General features: G+C 40.9%; 1 pseudogene across 1 annotated transcript in view; it reads right to left on the bottom strand.

Moving 5' to 3' along the window:
• The window catches only part of LOC106995414 (RNA-binding motif protein, Y chromosome, family 1 member B-like), a 653,515-nt pseudogene that overhangs the window by 590,760 nt on the left and 41,638 nt on the right, over nt 1–21,117 (bottom strand). Inside the window, exons 2-3 of the transcript XR_013413297.1 lie at nt 15,360–15,508; nt 12,866–12,976 (exon numbers count right to left, since the gene is read on the bottom strand). The product of XR_013413297.1 is annotated as an RNA-binding motif protein, Y chromosome, family 1 member B-like (transcript). The remainder of the gene's footprint in view (nt 1–12,865; nt 12,977–15,359; nt 15,509–21,117) is intronic.

Raw genomic sequence — 21,117 nt, 5'->3', positions numbered from 1 at the left:
CCAACCTTAGCATTCACAAGGAAGAATAGTGGCACCAAGGACGCTTCATGCACAGCAGAAAGTTGAAGGGCACAATTTCCCTGGGAAATTCCTTGGAGGAAAGGGAGTCAGCATGCCCATATCGGCTGTGGAACTCTCTCACTCCCCTGTGTTCAGCAACCTCACCCTAGAAACACAAGGTACTCAAGAGTCAGGTTCATGGTGCACAGGGCTGCTGTCTGCTGCAAGGCAGGCACCAGCTCCCAAGACAGGCTTCCTTCCCTCTGCCTGCACTGCACTCAAAGAGTTGTAGGCCTTGAGCATATAAAGCCTCCATTGCACACATGTGAGCACAATGGGGAGTGCCAGGCACAGCCCTGCAGTCCCTTCTACCCACAGCGGTTACCTTGAGTGGACATACCCACCCCGCAGAGAGACCAGGACAAGAGGGGACCACACACCTGGATATCCTCAGCAAAGCCTGTCCAGCACCTAGCACATGCAGCTAAGGAACTCGGAAGAAACAGCCACCTCACACCACAGCACCCCACATCCAATCCCCTGCCTACTTGTGCTCCCCGCTCATTGTCAGCAGAGGCTTTCTGGGACTCCCTCAACCAGCCCACAAGTCCAACACATCCGCTACTGTGCCCCTGATGCCGGACAGAGACAGAACCACCAATGCAGGGTCCCAGGCCAAAAGTTTGGGGGATAGTCCTGCCTGCTCAACAGTCTCTCAGCTCTTGCAAAGTTGCAGGGGGTTTCCTGGCATACCCACCCAATCATCTGGAGGCTCCTTGACCAGAGGCAGATTGTGCACACACCCAGATGTCAGCAGGGTTCAGAAACCATGAAGAAGTCCTGCTATGTAAGCTCCATGATGGATTTGCAGATCAGGCTGGGGTGCCTGGTTCTGGGGAGGGATCAAGGGTCCTCGTGAGTCTGAGGTTCTCCTGGGGCCCCGGGTGTCTCAGCAGAAGAGCTGGAAAGGGGAAACATATGATTCACCCCAGCAAGCAGGCCCTCAGCCCAGCTAGATGAAATTGTGGCTTTGAGTCTGTCCTCTCGACAGGTGGAGGAACTCAGCCATTCTGGGTACCAGTGGCAGGATGAAGTTTTCCTTTTATCACAAACTTTATTTCCACAATGAATTGATCATTAAGGAGTATCAGGTTGGCATCCTCTGTAAGGACTGCCTCCCGGCATGGTGTAGGGGGTGAAGTGAGGGAGGCTAGGCGTAGCATGAGCCTTCCCAACTCTTCTTACTCCAGGATGCAGGAGCATCCTGGCTCTTTGTAGCCAGTCATTCTAGAGTCACCAGGAGAAACCCCCAGTTCAAGGCAGGATACAGCCTAACTGAGCTTCTTCATCTGGTTGGCTGACCATCACCTCTCAGGGTCAGCTAGGATTGCTGTGGCAGGTGCCACTGAAGGGTGCCATGGGAAAGGACCTTGCTAACCTTTCCTTGGCATCTGGGGAGTTGACTTTGAACCATGACATGACCAGTCATGGGGGACCCTTTCCACAGTCCCCCAGTCTGTTAGTCAGGGGCTGTGTCTCAATCCCCTGCAGCACTACTAGAAGGAGTTAAGCCCTAACACAGGGAACAGAGAGGAAGCCAGGTAAGCAGCCCAGGGCTGGGAGCTCAGGGCTGGGAGCTCAGGGCCCTGTGGGTCCTGGAGCTGTGGACAGCCATGGAAAACTCAAGGCTCAGGGAGGAGCTTACAGTGAGAAATCCAAAGCCATCCCTGGGCTGGGGGAGAAAGGCTCATCAGGGAACTCTAACACTCATATTTCAGAACTGGGGAAGCTGAGGTCATCGAAGACATGAAAGTGGCAAAGGTCAATGGGTGAGAAGTAAGGATCAATGGATAGGTGCCACATCATCCATCTCTGGCTCTCTTTCACACCTTGAAATGTGTTACCACTTGGGGTTCAGTTTGGGCTCAACTAGAGCCCTTTTACCCTCCACACAGAGGTGCACATGAGGTACAACTAGGTCTATGTCCTTCTGGAATGGCAATCCCCGTCCTGTTATGTTCTGTTTCAATGACCCCAGTCTCCCCTGACATGCTTTCTTCCCTCTGCCATCCTCATTCATGTTGCCCTGCCCCCAAGACATTTCTCATGACATTAAAAGACATAAAATTTTAAAAAGACCTTAATAGTATAGATGTTGATAAAATATTTTATTATAAAAAGTGCTCTTCCTCCTTACTTTTATCAGTCTTTTCCATGATGGGGGAAAGAATGCAACATGCTTTGCTAAGTTATAAAAGTATAAAACTAAAAATAAATCCCATTGTAGATGATCAATTAAATGGCAGGCGACTTTCTGTGTGTGTTCAGCAAGGGAATGTGGCTGAGCATTAAGGCCCACCTGAGTATTGGTGTAGACATCCAGTTTCCCTCATACCAGTGTGAGTGTGGGCACATTCCACCCTGTGTGTCTGAGCTGGTGCATGTGTGTTCACACCTGTGCCTGTGTAACTTTGTATACCTTGGTTTAGGGGCTGCCAGCTTTGGCAATCCAAATTCAGGACCTGTGAAGCCTGCATACTTGGGAGACCCAAAGAGTCCTTGTGGTTCTCACAAATGGCAGAGGGAGGAGGAAAAGGGTGGCTGGCGTGAGCTACTTAAAGGAGATGTCATGGACCCAAAATTACACAAGGAGGGAAATAAAACCTAGCAGCTGCCTGTATCTTCCTATGTGTTCACCCAGGGAAGGCGGACAATCGGGGAAGAAGCAATGGAACCTGTGGGGTTTTGGGATTTGTTGTCTGAGAATCCCTGTGCACCAGAATGTCCAGCCCATGAGAGAAGAGGACAGCATGTGGGTCCAGCAGGGTCTGAGTCTCCAGGGAAGCTGGCGTTATCCCCAGGAGGGCGTGGGTCGATAGATGGAGGAGAAACCTGGGCTGCGGGGTCAGGTAGATGGGACACTTATCACTTAGCCAGGTGGGAGCTCAGGAGGGGGCCTGGTGAGCAGCAGCCAACTGGCTGGTGACAACACCCGTTCCAGTGCTGCATGTGCACACAGGAGCTTCGCCGGCACATCCTCTCCAGCATACCTCATCTGGGTGGATAGGAAGTAAGGCACAGAAGATCCTAAGCTTATGGTCATGAGTGACCCCAGAGGGGGTCCCTCGGTTCACTGGTCCCAGGAGATGCAGGCATGCAGGGTCTCTTCAGGACAGGGATAAAATGCATAAGCCCAGCTCTCCACCTGGCGGGTGTCTTGCCCTAATGATGTCAGTCATGGCAGATACAGCTCTTCCACCTAGATTGTTGCTCCACAGGCTTACGACTGCCCCCGGTCTTCTCTGGGATGGGCCCCTGGACTCTGGAATAGCCAGTACCCTATAGGTGTCCCTTCCCAGCCTCCAAGCCCACAGGAGGCTCAGTGAGGAATCTTCTGGTACCTAGCCACCCACAGGCACTGTCAACAGTCCAGGGGCCCTTCTGCATTCTGGGGTACTGCCTCCTCACCCAGCAGTGGGATAATGGGAAGGGAAACGGCTGGAACAGACAGAGCAGAAGCAACAAGCCTCATTCTGCTTCATAGCAAGGGAATGGTGTGATCCTTCCCAGGCAAGGGAGCTGCTTCCCTAACACACCTGTAAGCCCAGCACAAGCTGAAGGATTAACTCTGCCACAGCTGGGCATGGGGGATTTCAATACGTGTGGGAGACATCAATCCTGGTCACCCTACCAGGTGTACCTCTCTTCCAAGTCACATTATGCTGACACCCTCTTTAACCCAGATATACTCCTCATCCTCACCACACAGTGTTCATCGGAAGTGTTACTCCTGGTGCCCCAGCCACTGTTTCAAGGTGCAGGACTATCCAGCAGACCCCTGAGTCCTTGTCCTCCTGTTCAAGTAATATTCATAGAAATAGTAAAAGGTGGCACATTAGGCCACATGACATTTTTAAGGTTGACCTCTTTATAAGAATTTCATCCAGATATTTATGAGTTTATCTCATATATTTTATTTATTTATAGCTCTCATTTCAAAATCACTTTTTACTTGAGGGTTATTTCAACATGTAACCAAATGTTCAGAGCTATGACATATAGGTTTTAAGCTTAGAAGTCTGTAACTGCTACGATGTTGGGTAAAACCCATCCAGCACTTACAAAAATAAGAAATTATTAGGCATGGTCACTGTAATGGTCTAAAACACTGAAATTCTCTGAAAACCCATTTGAAAATATTCCTAATGTGACTGAACATAGCACTTGCTTCTAATGAATAGAAAACAGAGCAAGCATTTTCTGGATACTGTACCCCCTCTGGACTAGGTAAGAAAAGGTGACACAGCTCTGCCTAAGTCTCCTGCTTTCATGGGGACAAAGCCCTCAGGAGCCCCAGACCAGATCACAAAGTCTAATACCCTGATAACACTATGCAGAAGGGACATCCCATGGGGAGATTCATAGAAATAAAAGAAGATGCCTGAGGATCTCAGTAGTTCAGCCCCTGCTATTTGAATCATGGTAGCCATGACACCAGAGAGATGAGAAGACATCTGCCAATGTCCCCATCTTGAGTCATCACTAAATTGCATCCTCCTGAGTGCCACTGAACCCAATCATTTGGCTGAGAGACTGTGGAAGATTGCAGACTGATAGTTAGTAAATTGTAATTATTGTTATGAGCCACTAAGTTTTAGATAATTTGGAAAAGCACTTTAGACTCCTAGAAAAACTGAGTTGTCTGTTGATTTGAGTAATTGAGGAGAGCTTTAAAGGCCAATGTCACAAATGCTAATACGCTGGAAAAGTCAAACCATCAAGGCTCTTCTAAACACAAGAGATCTTTACTGTCCCCTTGCTATGGATGGAGAATAATCTAACATGTATCTGATGGAGATTTTTGAAAGCCTCTGTTCACGAATCTCTTGGTTTCATATGGGTCAACTCTGGTCTGATTTAATTCTAGGCAACTGCACAACTCATCTTTCATTTTAGGTTCTGGCCTACACTGATTTTTTGATGACTGACTGTCTGTATGTTTTGTGTGTTATCACATTTTATCTGAAGGGGCTAAATAATAGTGCTATAGTTGTTTTGTAAACATAAAGCATTCCAAGAAGACAATATTGTTTATCAACTGAGCTTTAAAAGAGGTATGAAGCAGGGCACGGATGCTCACACCTGCACTCCCAGCAGTTTGGCAGGCTGAGGTGGGCAGATCTCTTGATGTCAGGAGTTTGAGGCAAGCCTGGCCAACATGGCAAGATCCCATGTCTAATATCATACCAAAACTAGCCAGGCTTGGTGGCCCATGGATGTAACACCAGCTACTCACAAGGCTGATGTAGGAGAATCCATTGAACTCCAGGGATGGAGTTTGCAGTGAAGTGAGATCACACCACTGCACTCCAGCCTGGGCACCAGAGCAAGACTGTCTCAGAAATAAAATGAAATAAAAAAATAAAAGAGATAGGTGAGATGACTAAGGAGAGTGCCGTGACCAGCTTGGTAGGGGAGACCTAACCCAACAGCACTAGAGGAATTAAAGACACGCACACATAAACATAGTGGTGTGAAGTGGGAAATCAGGGGTCTCACAATCTTTAGAGCTGAGAGCCCTGAACAGAGATTTACCCATGTATTTATTAATAGCAAGCCAGTCATCAGCATTGTTTCTATAGATATTAAATAGACTAAAAGTATACCTTATGAGAAACGAAGAGATGGGCCTAATTAAAAGAATAGGTTGGACTAGTTAACTGCAGCAGGAGCATGTCCTTAAGGCACAGATCACTAATGCTATTGTGTGTGGCTTAAGAATGCCTTTAAGCACTTTTCCACCCTGGGCGGGCCAGGTGTTCCTTGCCCTCATTCTTGTGAACCCAAAACATTCCAGTGTGGGCGTTAAGGCCATCATGAACAGGTCACAGTGCTGTAGAGATCTTGTTTATCGACAGTTTTGGGGCCAGTTTATAGCCAGATTTTACGGGGCTTGTTCCCAACAGGAGAGAAATGCATAAAACTTGGTGAACATTGTGGTTCATGATTGGAATCCCAGCATTTTGAAAGGCTGAGGTGGCTGCATCACTTGAGGACAGGAGTTTGAGACCAGCCTGAGCAAACATTGTGAAACCAGGTCTCTATTAAAAATACCAAAAAAAAAAAAAAAAAAGCCAGGTTTTTTTTTGGTCATATGCCTGCAGTCGCAGCTACTCAGGAGAGTGTGACTGGAGAATTATTTGGACCCGGAATGGGGAGATTGCAGTGAGGAGAACAAAGACAGAAGGCATATGGCAGTGAGAATAGCCTTTTATTAGGGCTTGCGGGCGAGGTTCCTCGGTCCAAATGTGCGGGCTGAGGAAGTCGCACTGAGGGAGGAGGGTAGGGGCTTTTTATAGCCCGAGAGGTAGGGAAGCTGGTTGTGCAAACAGGGCCTGGGGGGGTCTTGAAACTACTAGGGCAGGAGTTGAGTAAGGGTCCTGAGGAAGGGGTCTTTGGAAACTGTTAACCAAAACTGCTGTTCATGAACTTGTGGAATGCAGGTGAGCTGCAGGTCATGGGGGAGTGTGGTTGCCCAGCAACAACTCTGACGCATGTAAGTCTGCAGGTGTGTACAAGGGTGAAGGGAGTCTTTAACAAACGGCCTGCTATGCCAGGTAACGCCACCATGTTGGGTCTAGATTCCTGCCTAACAATTCTGTCTTAAAAAAAAATCAAAGAGAAAGACAGAGATAGTGAAAAAAAGAAAAAAGAAAAGAAAAGAGAGAGAGAGAGAGAGAAAGAGAGAAGGAAAGGAAAGGAAAGGAAAGGAAAGGAAAGGAAAGGAAAGGAAAGGAAAGGAAAGGAAAGGAAAGGAAAGGAAAGGAAAGGAAAGGAAAGGAAACGAAAGGAAACAAAAGGAAACGAAAGAAAAGGAACAGGGAGGGGAGGGGAGGGGAGGGGATGGAAGGGAAGGGAAGGGAGAGAAAGGAGAGAATGGAAGGCATAAAATCAAAAGGAAATGAATAAAAATAAAAACTTGCCATTTTGCCTATTATCTACATGAATTTTGAACTATGTTTAAAATAATATTTAGGAGTGTATTGAACCTACTGAAACTTTAAAATAAGCTGTATATATTGTCAAAATTACTCATGTAACTTTGATATTAACTAAGAATCTTGCAGTTTTCAACAATCAAATCTAATTGACATTTGTCATCAAATCGCATACTACTAGGGGCAGTGTAGTCTCTGTTATGCTGCCTAAACTAAATTAAAAATGAAATGAAATCTGCAAAAGATTTTATAGTTATTATTGCCAGTAAAGACTGTTTTGTTTCCTGACCTGTGGAGGGTTTTATTTCTACAGTTTTGATATTTCTACAGTTTCCATAGCTCTGGCAGAAAGACTTCCTGACCCAAACTCACCACTTATCATCACAATATGCATTAAGCATATTAAGTTCATTAAGTTCAAGCATTAATGGGAAAGTGCATCCAATCCTACTACTTTCCTGCATTGATTCCCATGAACAAGCAATGAGCTGTGTTAGTTACTATCAAATTTTCATATATTTGATCGGGGAAATTTGTGTTTCCAAACTGTAAAACAAAAATATTGCTATCAGTTATATTTTTATTATCTATTTACTTAGAGGCAGGGTCTTGCTCTGTCACCAGGCTGACTCATACATCACTGTAGTCTCAGACTTTTGGGCTCAGAGGATCCTCTACCATCAGCCTCTCAAACTACTGAAATTACAGGCTTGAACCACTGTACCCAGGCTCAAGTTTAGAGATAAAGCCTAACGAATATATTGTAAGCCATATAAATAAACATAATTGCAGGTTCTCTAGAGAGCTGTAAGAAACCACTGAAAAACTGCCATTGTGGACAAGGCTGCTGGCAACAATGTAATGCAAGCAAAGGAGTGGGTCTTTCCCCACTCAGCCTACAGATGATACCAGAGGACAGCTTGACATTTCTACTGCAGGTTTTTGAGAGAACATGAAACATAGGTGGGTGTTTTATGCGTATGTGTGTGTGTGTGTGTGTGTAGGGGGGTGTAAGCATACATACATAATGAGTTGAATAAAGTAGGATCACCCACACAACGGAATATGATGCAGCTCTTTGTAGATCTGATGGAATGCATCTGGAATCTATTGGTTCCTGGGCTGTTTTTTGTTTTGTTTTGTTTTTATGGCTCGTAGGTTATTTACTACTAATGATTCCATTTCAGAAATTAAAATTTGACCAGCTGGAGCTGAGACTGGGTCCATTTAAATTCTGTTGTGGAACAGGGAATGGCATGCCTGTAATTTTGGCTGTGATGGCTACTGGAAGGTCTCTGCGCAGATGGGCTAGTTTCCTACCTACAGCAGGAGGGCCTGGGGCTGAAAATCAGCTCCCTTGACATCTGCTCTTAAACAGATAACTTAGATCCTGGTCTCTGCTAAGAAAGTTACATAATTCCCAGAAAGTTTCTGAAAGATTATATAGTTCCCTGATTAAAGTGGAAGGGCCAGAGTTGAGAGTGGGTCCTCCCTAGAGGGGACAGAGGCTGGAGAGTCTAGATCCATTTTCTGCTGGACAGAGCCTGGATAGACTACATTCACTGACTCAGACTGGCACATTCCCCAGCAGGGAAGTTTATTCTCAACAGCAGTGGAAGGCACTGGAGCTGAGACTGAGATTCTCTGTTTCTCAGTAAAGTCACATGCTCTAGAGATTCTAATGCCCCAGTGATTTCCACTAGATATATCAGAAGCGAACTTCCTTCAAGGGGTACCAGGGCTTATTATAAAAGCTACTTGTCCACTGGGTCCAAGTAGGGCCAGAAATTCATCCTTAACCATTAAATTGCTCTGCTTTTCAGCCTAGAAATGGGTGGAACACACAGGGCTATGATGGTCAAAAGTATGGCAGCTGGGATTGGGTGCGATTGCATGCCTCTTCTGTGGAAAATCACCAAGCTGCCTCTTTTTCACAGCCTTGGAAGTTTTGCAGAGAAAACTAGGGTGGGATTTGGCAGCTGGCCAGGGATTTGAGCCTGGCTGACCCATCAACCATAGTTGGCTGCTGCAGAATAATGCTGCTGCCTAGTTTGTCTGATGGTGCACTTCTGCTGGCTAGAATGTAAAGCCACCAAGGAGATTACTGTTATGGTCACTGTGAGCTCCATCCATGTAGTTTGTTTGTAACTGGCCCCAGTTGTCTGATATCCCCAATGTTTCCCACAGGGGAAGACTAGAGAGAACATTATGTGAAGAACCGCAAAATGGAAAAGAAAAGGCTGAATGTACACCTTCAACTCTCTTGTCTCTGAAGAAACTGTGGGTCCAGGGAAATTTTTTGTATGCAACACTGTGCTGGCTTGGGGAGGAGAAAAGGCATCAAAATAAAACTATTCTTTTATCCTATGTGTGTGGTTATTCTCAGTTCTATAGTCTTTGAAAACTTATCATAGATTAAATCCCAAGTTATAGAATCATTCACTACAGTGTCCTTGTCTAAGGATAGTTGTGAGTTGAGGTTTTTTGCAGAGAGGGAGGAAGTTAGCAGTATCACAGAATGCCTATTCTGTCACAACAGACCCTAGAAATGGACAAGTTAAAAGCATGGTCCAGGCTGAGCACAGGGGCTCACGTCTGTAACCCCAGCACTTTGGGAGGCTGAAGCATATCATGAGGTCAGGAGGTTGAGATCACCCTGGCTAACATGGTGAAATCTGCTCTCTACTAAACATACGAAACAAAACAATTAGTCAGGCCTGGTGGCACATGACTGTAGTCCCAGCTACTTGGAAGGTTGAGGCAGCACTATCTCTTGAACCCAGGAGGTAGAGGTCAAAGTGAGCTGAGATCATGCTACTGCACTCTGACCTAGGTGATAGAGTGAATCTCAATAAATAAATAAATATGAACAACAACAACAAAACACTGGTCCTAAAGGAGGAGTTTAAAAGGTTGGGGTGTATCCATGGAGAAACTGAAAGCTAGAGTAAGCCAACGGTTGGATTTAAGGAAGAACTCATGGGACCATTGAAAACCACCTCTGTCCTCTGTGGAACGCAGCAAATAGTGAACTCTGAGCTCCACTGCTTACTGATATAGACAAGTTATCAGCCCGAGATACATGTCTTAGTCTGTTTGTGTTCCTATGAAAGGCTATGAGACTGAAAAAATTTATAAACAAAAGAGCTTTCATTGGCTCCTGGCTCTGCAGATTGTAAAAGATGTGTGGTGTCAGCATCTGCATCTAGTGACAGCCTCACGAGGCTTCCACTCATGACAGAAGGTAGAAGGAAAACAGGCATGTCACATGTGGAGAAAGCAAGAAAGAGAAGTGGAGAAGAGAGAGAAGGGGAGAAGGTATCAGACTTTTTTGAACAACTATTTGGATGCATGCTGCACTGTGGGAGCGAATACAGCAGAAAATCCACTTATTAACTATGGCGAGGGCACCAAACCATTTATGAGGGATCCAGCCCCATGACACAAACAAATACTTCCCACTAGGTGCCATTTACAGTGTGGAGGACCACATTTCAACCGGAGGCTTGGAGGGACAAATGTCCAAATTACAAGTCATGCAGAGTTATTGTAAAACAACAGTTTTTCCTCTTTAGAATCCTGGGACTACAAAGAGCTGGGATTCATTAGCTTCCAGAGATTGGCAAGTTAGTTTTCAAACTCTTAGGCAGCAACCTGAGAAATCAGGGCAATAGTTAGGTAGTTTGACTTCTTGGTAGGAAAATTTAGAAGCTCAGCATATTGATAGAGTGAGTGATGATGAAGACTGAAGAGAAATGCCTACGTGCCTGCTCTCAGAGGACGTTGACAGATCCAGAAGTAAAAATTAGAAGTAAGATACCTGGGTAGAAGCTACAAAAGTCAACACATGACAGGGTGTGGTGCTCATGACTGTAATCCCAGCAGTTTGGGAGGCTGAGGTGGATGGATAACCTGAGGTCAGCAGTTCAAGACCAGCCTGACCAAAATGGTGAAACCTTGTCTCTACTAAAAAACACAAAAGTTAGCCTGGCATGGTGATAGGCACCTATAATCCCAGTTACTTGGGAGACTGAGGCAGGGGAATCACTTAAACCTAAGAGACAGAGGCTGCAGTGATCCAAGACTGTGCCATTGCACTCCAGCCTGGGTGACAGAGCAAGACTCCATCTCAAAAGAAAAAAGAAAAAAAAAAAAGTCAAGGTGTTAAATGTACAATCTCAGTTCTTCTAGGTATAAAGTGGGAGCTGAACTTTCTTGACTGCTTGAGATCCAGTAAGCCAGGAGGAAACAGTTTTGGAAGTGTTTGAATGTCTATTTAAATCCCTCTTTTATCTTGGAGGTATTAGGAGAGTTATAAATGCCAATCTGTGTTAGAATCCAGAGAGTGGCAAGTCAGGAATCATTTCGTTGAGAAGCTGCTGTTAACAGCTGGGGCATTACATATGTAATTTAATTCTTCAGTCCTCTGAGACAAGCTGTGAAATAAGATTTCCTTTTGATTCTAGGGCACTGTGTCAGACACAAACTCTAGAACAAGATCATGATTCAGCCTTTCTTGCCTCTTTTTAGTGAGTATTTTCATAATCCTATGTTCAAGAGTATCTCAATTAGTTTCTGAATTTATCTCACAGGGAATTGATGTTGGTGTGCCTTTTTTTGTTGCATTTGTGGATGGAAGAATAAATTAGAGACTCCTATTTTATCACTTTGTTGGAGGTACCCTTTTTATTTATTTTTTACTTATTTTAAATTTTTTTTTTTTTTTTTTTTTTGAGACAGAGTCTCGCTTTGTCACCCAGGCTGGAGTGCAGTGGCCTGATCTCAGCTCACTGCAAGCTCCGCCTCCTGGGTTCCCGCCATTTTCCTGCCTCAGCCTCCCGAGTAGCTGGGACTACAGGCGCCCGCCAGCTCGCCCGGCTAGTTTTTTGTATTTTTAGTAGAGACATGGTTTCACTGGGTTAGCCAGGATGGTCTCGATCTCCTGACCTCGTGATCCGCCCGTCTCGGCCTCCCAAAGTGCTGGAATTACAGGCTTGAGCCACCGCGCCCGGCCTATTTTAAATTTTTTTAAAGATAACTTACAAATTACACAAAATTAAAAGACCAAACATCTAAATAGATATTTCTCCAAATAAAATAGACAAATGCCCAAAAAGCACATGGAACAGATACTCATAATCAGTGATTCAGAAAATGCATTTCAAATCCAAAGTGAGATACCATACTTTACACACACACTAGAATGGCAATAAATTTTAAAAAGCAGGAAATAGCAAGTGTTTGAGAGGATGTAGATAAACTGGAACCCTGACACTATGCTAGTTGGAATGGAAAATGATGCAGCTACTATGTAGAAATGTGGTGGCTCCTCAATAAAACAAACATAGTTATCATAGTACCAAGCAATTCCACTTATATATACATCCAGAATTGATTAAACCTACTCAAACAAATACTGGTGCATAGAAATACTGTGGTAGAAACCACCCACAGAAAATAATGGGTTAACAGCTTGTGGAAGAGTTAAGTGGTATAATGTAAATGAACTTTTGGGACATCACAAAAAGGAAAGGAGACAGATACAAAAAGTCATGAAGTGTTTGAACCCATTTACATTAAATGCCCACAACATGTAAGCTCCGACGCAGAACACAGATTGGTGTTTGCTAGCAGCTGAGCGAAGGGAACAAATGAAAGGGCCTCCTTAACTGGTAGCTGGAGTTTTAGTTTGGAGTGACGAAAATGTTTTGGAACTCGATGGAGGTACTTGCTGCACAACACAATGTATTAATTGCCACTTAACTGTTTCCCTTATAATATTTAATTTTTTTATGTAAATTTCATCACCATAACAAAACACAACTGTTTTTTTCTATTTTCTTTTTTTTCATTTTTCCTTTACCTCTCCTTAGTTGCATAATCATCATCTCTTGGTGACATATAGTCATTTCTCCAGGAAGAGGTTGGCTCTCTGCATAGAGGACCTCCATAATTCTCTCTTCCACGTGACATGGGACCTTTAATATTAAAATAATGGAACATAATGTAAAGATTACCAAATCTGAAACACTATGTTCTCTTCTCAAACAACTTTTACAATTATTTCTTCTATGACTATGTTCTTTGTTCTCTAAATTACTAAATCATGACACTGTGAATATTTCTTATGACTTGGGATAATCCCATGGCTCCCGCCAAGGCCAGTTCTTCTAATATAGCTGAAGGCAGACATCAATTCTTCAGTAAAAGTTCATTTGTAATGGTTAATAACTACTTAGTGATTATTTTCCTTTTCATATGAATTACTGATGACTACTAATGACACAGGAAAAACATGTGAAACCACCAAACTCTTCACAGATTTTAAAGTGTATATACATTGTCCATTCTCAGCTGAAGAAGGTGGATTTTCTCATGTTGTTCAATCCACCTCACACACACAAATAAGGCTACCTTTGAATGACTGCATCTTAAATTTATACCTACATTTATACCTCCTTTAAGTTTATACTTAATAAACTTAAGTATAAATTTATACTCCTATAAATTTATACTTAAATTTGTACCTCCTTTAAGTGGTTGACTCTATCTTAAATGTTGACAAATTAAAATGTACTAGTGAAAACTTTCTAATGATGGTCCAGATTTACTTTTATTGCAATAAGCAATACTGTTAAAGGGATCATTAGAACATTATTGCTATTTCAAGTAGAAAAGGTTCTCCTTTAATATACTCTTCACGTGCTATTCCTTAGATGTCAGTCTTTCACCTGTGATATGTTCACTGGCTAATTTTTCAATGGAAATGTGTTGGCTTGTGTATCCTGAAGTCAATAAATACCTATCTTCACAATATTCTATATATGAAATGTAAAATTGAAAATGGTAGTTTTCAATTTGCTCCATATTAGTATATGGAAGACTAAGTAACAACTTTAATTTGTTCTGCTTAAACTTCTTTGCTAAGAACTTTTATTTACTGCCTTGCTTTCTTCTGTTGAGTCTGCAATCTTACAATTCTCCTTCTCAAAAATATTACTTCTATTCAATCCTACTACTCACCTCAGGTTGCTTAGTTCTAAATTCTCTCATCAAATAAATTCAAATCATACACTAAGGATCTTGTATTAATGTTTAAACATCCCAGCACAATCTTAATTATTGATTTATATGCCCTTATATTTCACAACTCTGTATTTCTGTGATATCCCCTTAAGAATATTGGACTCCTTAGGCCGGGCGCGGTGGCTCACGCCTGTAATCCCAGCACTTTGGGAGGCCGAGGCGGGCGGATCACAAGGTCAGGAGATCGAGACCACGGTGAAACCCTGTCTCTACTAAAAATACAAAAAATTAGCCGGGCGCGGTTGTGGGTGCCTGTAGTCCCAGCTACTCGGGAGGCTGAGGCAGGAGAATGGCGTGAACCCGGGAGACGGAGCTTGCAGTGAGCCGAGATCGCGCCACTGCACTCCAGCCTGGGCGACAGAGCGAGACTCCGTCACAAAAAAAAAAAAAAAAAAAAGAATATTGGACTCCTTTATGTCTACCTTTCAAGCCTTAACTTTATTTTTAAATACTATTTAAGCCCAGTGACTCATTTTCTGCTGAATGCTCTTGTACTTCTTTTGTTTCTTCATATAAGCAGCAATAATGCCCTGCATGTAAGCATACTGAGGTCTCAGAAGTTGGATGGCCAGGCTCAGTGGCTCAAATTGTGAGCTAGTGTGGAAGGCTGAGGCAGATGGACTGCTTGAGTCCTGGGCTTTAATGTTAGTTTTGACAATGTAGTGATATCCTCTACAAAAAAACAGGGTAAAAAAATTAGTTAGGTGTGGTCACGGTGCATGCCTATAGTTGCAGCAACTCAGGAGGCTGAAACAGGAGAATTGCTTGTGCCCAGGAATTTGAGGCTGTAGTAAACCATCATCTCATCAACGCACTCTGACCTTGTAAGAGCAAGACTTCAACCCAACAAAGAAAATGAACAAGCAATTTTTATATTGGGACACTAAGGGACCACCACCAGGGTACCTAGGAAATGGAAGAATTCATTAGATAAAGTAGGCTACTATCAAGGAGTACTGCTAGGAACTTTTAGTAACATTAAGGGGAATTAGCTAGCAAACACACACACACATACAAACAACACACAAAAAAGCGAATAGTGGCCTCACTGTAATCACTTCTTTCATCTGTAATGAGAAGCTTGAGTATTTCTTCACCATAAATCTGAAATTCACCTAGTGAGATAGAAAGTATAATAAAAGCTATCTATCAATAATTATGCTCAATGATGTGTCACTTCTCTTTTGTTCGATGAACTTAAATTTAAGCATCCAGTTAAAATATCTTATTTTCAGTCATGCAAAAACTACGGTCTTTCCATGAGGTAGAATTTACCTTGGCCTCCCATCCAACTATTGGTTCTTGCCACAGCAGAAGGAGCAGATTTTTTAGGAGGAGGACCTCCACTTCTTGAAGATGAACCTCTTTCAATTGGAAAGCCCCCTAGAAGAACTCATGTTCTTCAAGAGTGTATCCGCCATCATCTGTATTTCAAACAAAATCTTTTTAGTTAACTAACATCACTGTTTCTTAAATGGCTAAGTTTTAGTTGTTTATGGAGATTTTCTACATATTATAATCTTACGAATACACATTTGTCTAAACTAATAAAATTAACATTTCTATATGAAACTGGTACAATTCAAGGAACAAAAGTCCATTTAGAAGATCTAGAAGGAAACTCAAGAATCATAATATATTGGTGTGACAGAGAAATGTGGGAAAAGTGGGGAGTGAACAGGGAGCAGAAATCTATCCGTAAAATATTTAAGTATAATACACATAAAGAAAAAATATTTTAAACATGATAAACTACTGTTTATGTCATTGTTATCAGGAAAATTTCCAAAACATATCATAAAGATACACTAAATTCCATTGAAAGCAACCCAAATATTTACAATATCAAAAGATGACACAGGAAAATATATATCTCTAAAATTTGTTAACATAATATAGAATTCTTACAATTCTCTTATGAAACACTAATTTTCAGAGTAGACTATGCTAAATTTTAATAATTTTTAAGAATTGCATATAAATAATATAAAAATATGTTTTTATAGCTACAAAAATGTAGACATATGCCAATTTCTAGGTGGTGTTACAGGTTAGAATATGCACATTCTCACACATGACAAAGTGTTATTGAACCTCACCCTCAAGATCAATGGAGACAATATAACCTTGAAGCTATGCATCTTAAAATGGAGTAAATACTTCAATTTCAACTTTAAAAAATCTGCAATTAATTAAACATCTGGCCATTAAAACATAAAATTAAGCGATACATTTTTGAAGGTTGATTCATAGATACTACTAGTTAACTGATAGGTTTATTATTTATGTATGTATGTAAGTATGTATGTATGCATGCATGTATGTATGTATGTATGGATGGATGGATGGATGTATCTATCTATCTATCTATCTATCTATCTATCTATCTATCTATCTATCAATCAATCAATCAATCATCTATTTATTGAGATGGACTCTTGCCCTATTGCCCAGGCTGGAGTTCAATGGCATGAATTCGGCTCACTGCAGCTTCTGCCTCCCAGTTTCCAGTGATTCTCCTGCCTCAGCCTCCCAGGTAGCTGGGATTACAGGTGAATGCCACCATGCCAGGCTAATTTTTTGTATCTTTAGGAGAGACAGCGTTTCAGCATGTTGGGCAGGCTGGTCTGGAACTCCCAACCTCATAGTCCAACCACGCTATACTCCTCAAGTGTTGAGATGGCAAGCATGAGCCACCTTGCCCAGCCCATCCAATATACTTTTTTGAATATATGGTTTGTTTTTCTTTTTTATGTAGAAATTGACCCCTCATTTCTATTGTGTAAATCACTCATAAATATCATTTTCAGTGGCTCATCCTCCAGCAAAGAAAGATACATATTTATCTGTGAAGCAGTGGTTTTAAACTTTTCCAGAGTCACACACTCTTTTCAGAAATTAAAATTCTACATTTCTTAAATTGAAAATGCTTTATGGCAGGCCAATGTACAAACTTTCCAAAAGAAAATTGCAAAGCAATAGATTTGCACAGATGTTTGCACATGTATACACACACAAAAAAACCTGAAAAATCAATTTTAAGTACTGAGTTACTTTTTTCCTGTTGGAAAGTTTTAAATGTTCCATCGTATTTTGATAATACAACTGATAAGAAGTTCTGGGCCCAGAAGTAGAAAACTCTATAAAGTATAATGAATATAAATGAGTTCTACAGAAAATCTGTTGAGTATAGGCAATCAGCATTCATAAACTCAATTCTGTTTGAAATTTGTGTTATTTCGATGCAAAGTTGTAGTAATTTTAAAACAAATTTTAGATATTAATTCAATCATTCTTATCATACACCTTTAGTACTTAGAAATAATTTTGCTTATCAATAAGTTAATTTTCTGTTCATAAAGGAAACATACAAAATTGAGAAATTTTGATATCTTCAAACTTATTTTCTTTTAGTCCTATGGTTCCATCTTTATATTTTAAAACATTACCCAAGCATCCATCATGTGAGGGAAGCCACTCTCTTGATCCTCCACTACTTCCTCTTGCAGTTCTCAAACTTCCTGAAGGGCTTCTGTTTCTTGAAGAAGCTAGTGGTCTCTGCCAACCACCACTTTGAAAGATGATTTCTTGGCTTGTTCTACTTTTATTGCTTTTCCATCCAAAGACTAAAGGTATCAAGGGTACTATCAACAACACTGGCACATTTAACCTAAGCACATTTTACAAGCAGATTTATGTCACCTGTGGTTCGATTTTAGATATTTTATCCCAAAGCAAACTTTTTTTCCCCTCCTAAAATGAACACGTCTTTCACAATGCCAAATTTGAGACATTTACTGAACACATGCCTTCCAGTAAGGGATCAAACACAAGTCCTAATATTCAAATTCCTTGAAAACTCCTCCATTATTGAAAAAATAACACCTCAAACAAACAAACAAAAAATATTAACCATTATAGATTCTATGGAAGAATGTGGCACATCTGTTTTTTACAATATATAATACACTTCATCTTTCTATTCACATCACTGATTTAAAAGTTTCAGTGAGACACAAGTGATTAGTCGTATTAGTCATTATGAGTTGCTCCTTGTTTAATCTGCTAACACATAAAATGTGCCCATATGATTTACAATTCCGTATTTACTCTAGAAATGTTTCTGTAAATGCGATCCTTGTTTTATCTCATTAAGGTTTCTTGCCCCACTCATTTCTTTCTTTTCCTTAGACATGTTCCTAATTAATGATTCTTAATATAGTACTTCATGTTATTTCTCAGAAATGCTTAAATGTCCTAATTAACTTCACAAGAACATTTTTCAGCATAATGTTTTATATAGGCCAAAGTAATTTTTGCAAACAGTTCAACTAACAAATAACTCTATTTTAAAATTACATGGTTTATGTTATTTAGGGGAAGATCTTAAATCTCTTACAGACGTCTTGCAGCCACATCGCCAGTTGTTCCTATCTTGAAACTTCTTTTGTTATTTCTGGGCCCATAACATTTTCCCCAGATTTGCGCATGGCTGTTTCCTTCCCAGTGTTTCAGTCAGTAAAAATTCCTTAAACTGTAATTCCCCTGAAAACTCTCCGAACGTCCTTTATTGGCTCCGACTTAACATTTATGTTCATATAACATTCACATTTAGTTTTACACACTAAAATACCTGAGATAAAGTAATTTAGGAGATTAAGTAATTTAGAAATTACATTGGCAGGGCACAGTGGCTCACGCCTATAATCCTAACACTTAGGGAGGCCGACGCAGGCGGATCACGAAGTGAAGAGATAGAGACCATCCTGGCCAACAGGGTGAAACCCTGTCTCTACTAAAACTGCAAAAATTAGCTGGACATGGTGGCACGTGCTTGTAGTCCCTGCTACTTGGGAGGCTGAGGTGGAGAATTGCTTGAACTTGGGACAGGGAAGTAGCAGTGAGCCCAGATCATCCCAATGCAATCCAGCCTGGTGAAGCTGTGAGATTCAGTCTTAAAAAACAAAACAAACAAACAATAAAAAAATCTACACAAATTATCTGCTCTTGTGTTTGAAAACTAGGAGTAAAAAAGAAATTATCATAGATTACTATACGTAAGACAAAATTATTTACACACTTACCACAAAGTCATGAATCAAAAGCTACTCTTGGTTTCTACTACAGCTTAAAATAGTAATTTATAAGAGTGAATAAATATGTACTTTCTGCTATGTGCTAGGAATGTACTAGATGTAACATAAACAAAAGCAACTAGGAAGCTTTAAATATTCACAATAGACAATATAACAATCAATAGATTAATACGTGGTACAGTGAATACAAAATACCTATGATAAGCAATGAGGAAGAAAATATAAAATTGAAGTTGCTTTTGAATAATGAATTGTATTTTTGAGGCATACACAGGAAATGATAATTGTCAAGAAGTTCAAAAAAGCATTTTAGGGGTAGCATAAACAATAACAGGAGCTAAAAACAGATTGGGATAATGTTATAAAGCAAAAAAGCTCTAAAGGGCCCAGAATGGAATGATCTTGACTAAAATGTAAAGGAATTCAACAGTTAATAGAATTAGATAAAATTTTAAAGCTTTAGTAAGCAAACAATCTCTAGACTTAAGACTCAATAGGAAAAGAGACCATTGGTTTGATCAAATCAAGTTCTCAAACACATTGGGGAAATGAGTAATTAGGTATTCATGTTATATAAATCACTCTGGTGACAGGAAAAAAAACATCCTTAGGAGAAAAGAGCCAGGATAGGGTAAAAATGTCAGTTACTTCTTCTGTTATCCAACTTTAATATTCTCATATTATTTTCTATTTTCAAGTATTTAACATTTCCTTAAATGTAAGGTCTTATTTCAATATACTTTTTCAAGAACATATTTTCAGAAAAAGGGAATGAATATTTCCTTCCTGTGAGTCTGTCTAGATGTCTCTCTACCGTTTGTATATGTTCTAGAAGTATTTCCAGGAATTGGAAGTAATTCCTTTAATAGCATTTAATAAACGTTGACTTATTCCATTGATTTACAGGAGGGTTCCTTCTAGGTTTTAATGTTCTTCATTTTTTATTTATTGATTATACTTTAAGTTCTAAGCTACATGTGCACAACATGCAGGTTTGTTACATATGTATATTTGGGCCATGATGGTGTGCTGCACCCATCAACTCCTCAGTTACATTAGCTATGTCTCCTACTCTTATCCCTCCTCCTTCCCCCAACTCCATTACAGGCCCTGGTGTGTGATGTTCCCCACACCGTATCCAAGTGATCTCATTGTTCAATTCCCACCTATGAGTGAGAACATGTGGTGTTTGGTTTTCTGTCCTTGCGATAGTTTGCTGAGAATGATGATTTCCAGCTGCATCCATGTCCCTACAAAGGACATGAACTTTTCCTCTTTTATGTCTGCATAGTATTTCATGGTGTATATGTGCCACATTTTCTTAATCCAGTCTATCATTGATGAGCATTTTGGTTGGTTTTAAGTCTTTGCTATTGTGAATACTGCTTCAATAAATATACATGTGCATGTGTCTTCATAGCAGAATGATTTATAATCCTTTTGGTATATATCCAGTAATGGTATTGCTGGGTCAAATAGTATTTCTAGTTCTAGATCCTTGAAGAATTGCCACACTGTCTTAAACAATGGCTGAACTAGTTTACAGTCCCATCAACAGTGTAAAAGTGTTCCTATATCTCCACATCCTCTCCAGCACCTGTTTCTTGGCTTTTTAATGATCACCAATCTAAATGGTGTGAGATGGTACGTCACTATGGTTTTGATTTGCATTTCTCTGATTGCGAGTGATGATGAGCATTTTTTCATGTGTTTGTTGGCTGCATAAATGTCTTCTCTTGAGAAGTGTCTGTTCATATCCTTTGCCCATTTTTGATGGGGTTGTTTTATTTTTTCTTGTAAATTTGTTTAACTTCTTTGTAGATTCAGGATATTAGCCCTTTGGCAGATGGGTAGACTGCAAAAATTTTCTCTCATTCTGTATGTTGCCTCTTCACTCTGATGATAGTTTCTTTTGCTGTGCAGAAGCTCTTTAGTTT

The sequence above is a fragment of the Macaca mulatta genome, chromosome Y (assembly GCF_049350105.2).
Source record: "Macaca mulatta isolate MMU2019108-1 chromosome Y, T2T-MMU8v2.0, whole genome shotgun sequence".
NCBI lineage: Eukaryota > Metazoa > Chordata > Mammalia > Primates > Cercopithecidae > Macaca > Macaca mulatta.
This window is presented reverse-complemented; position numbering and strand designations above follow the sequence as displayed.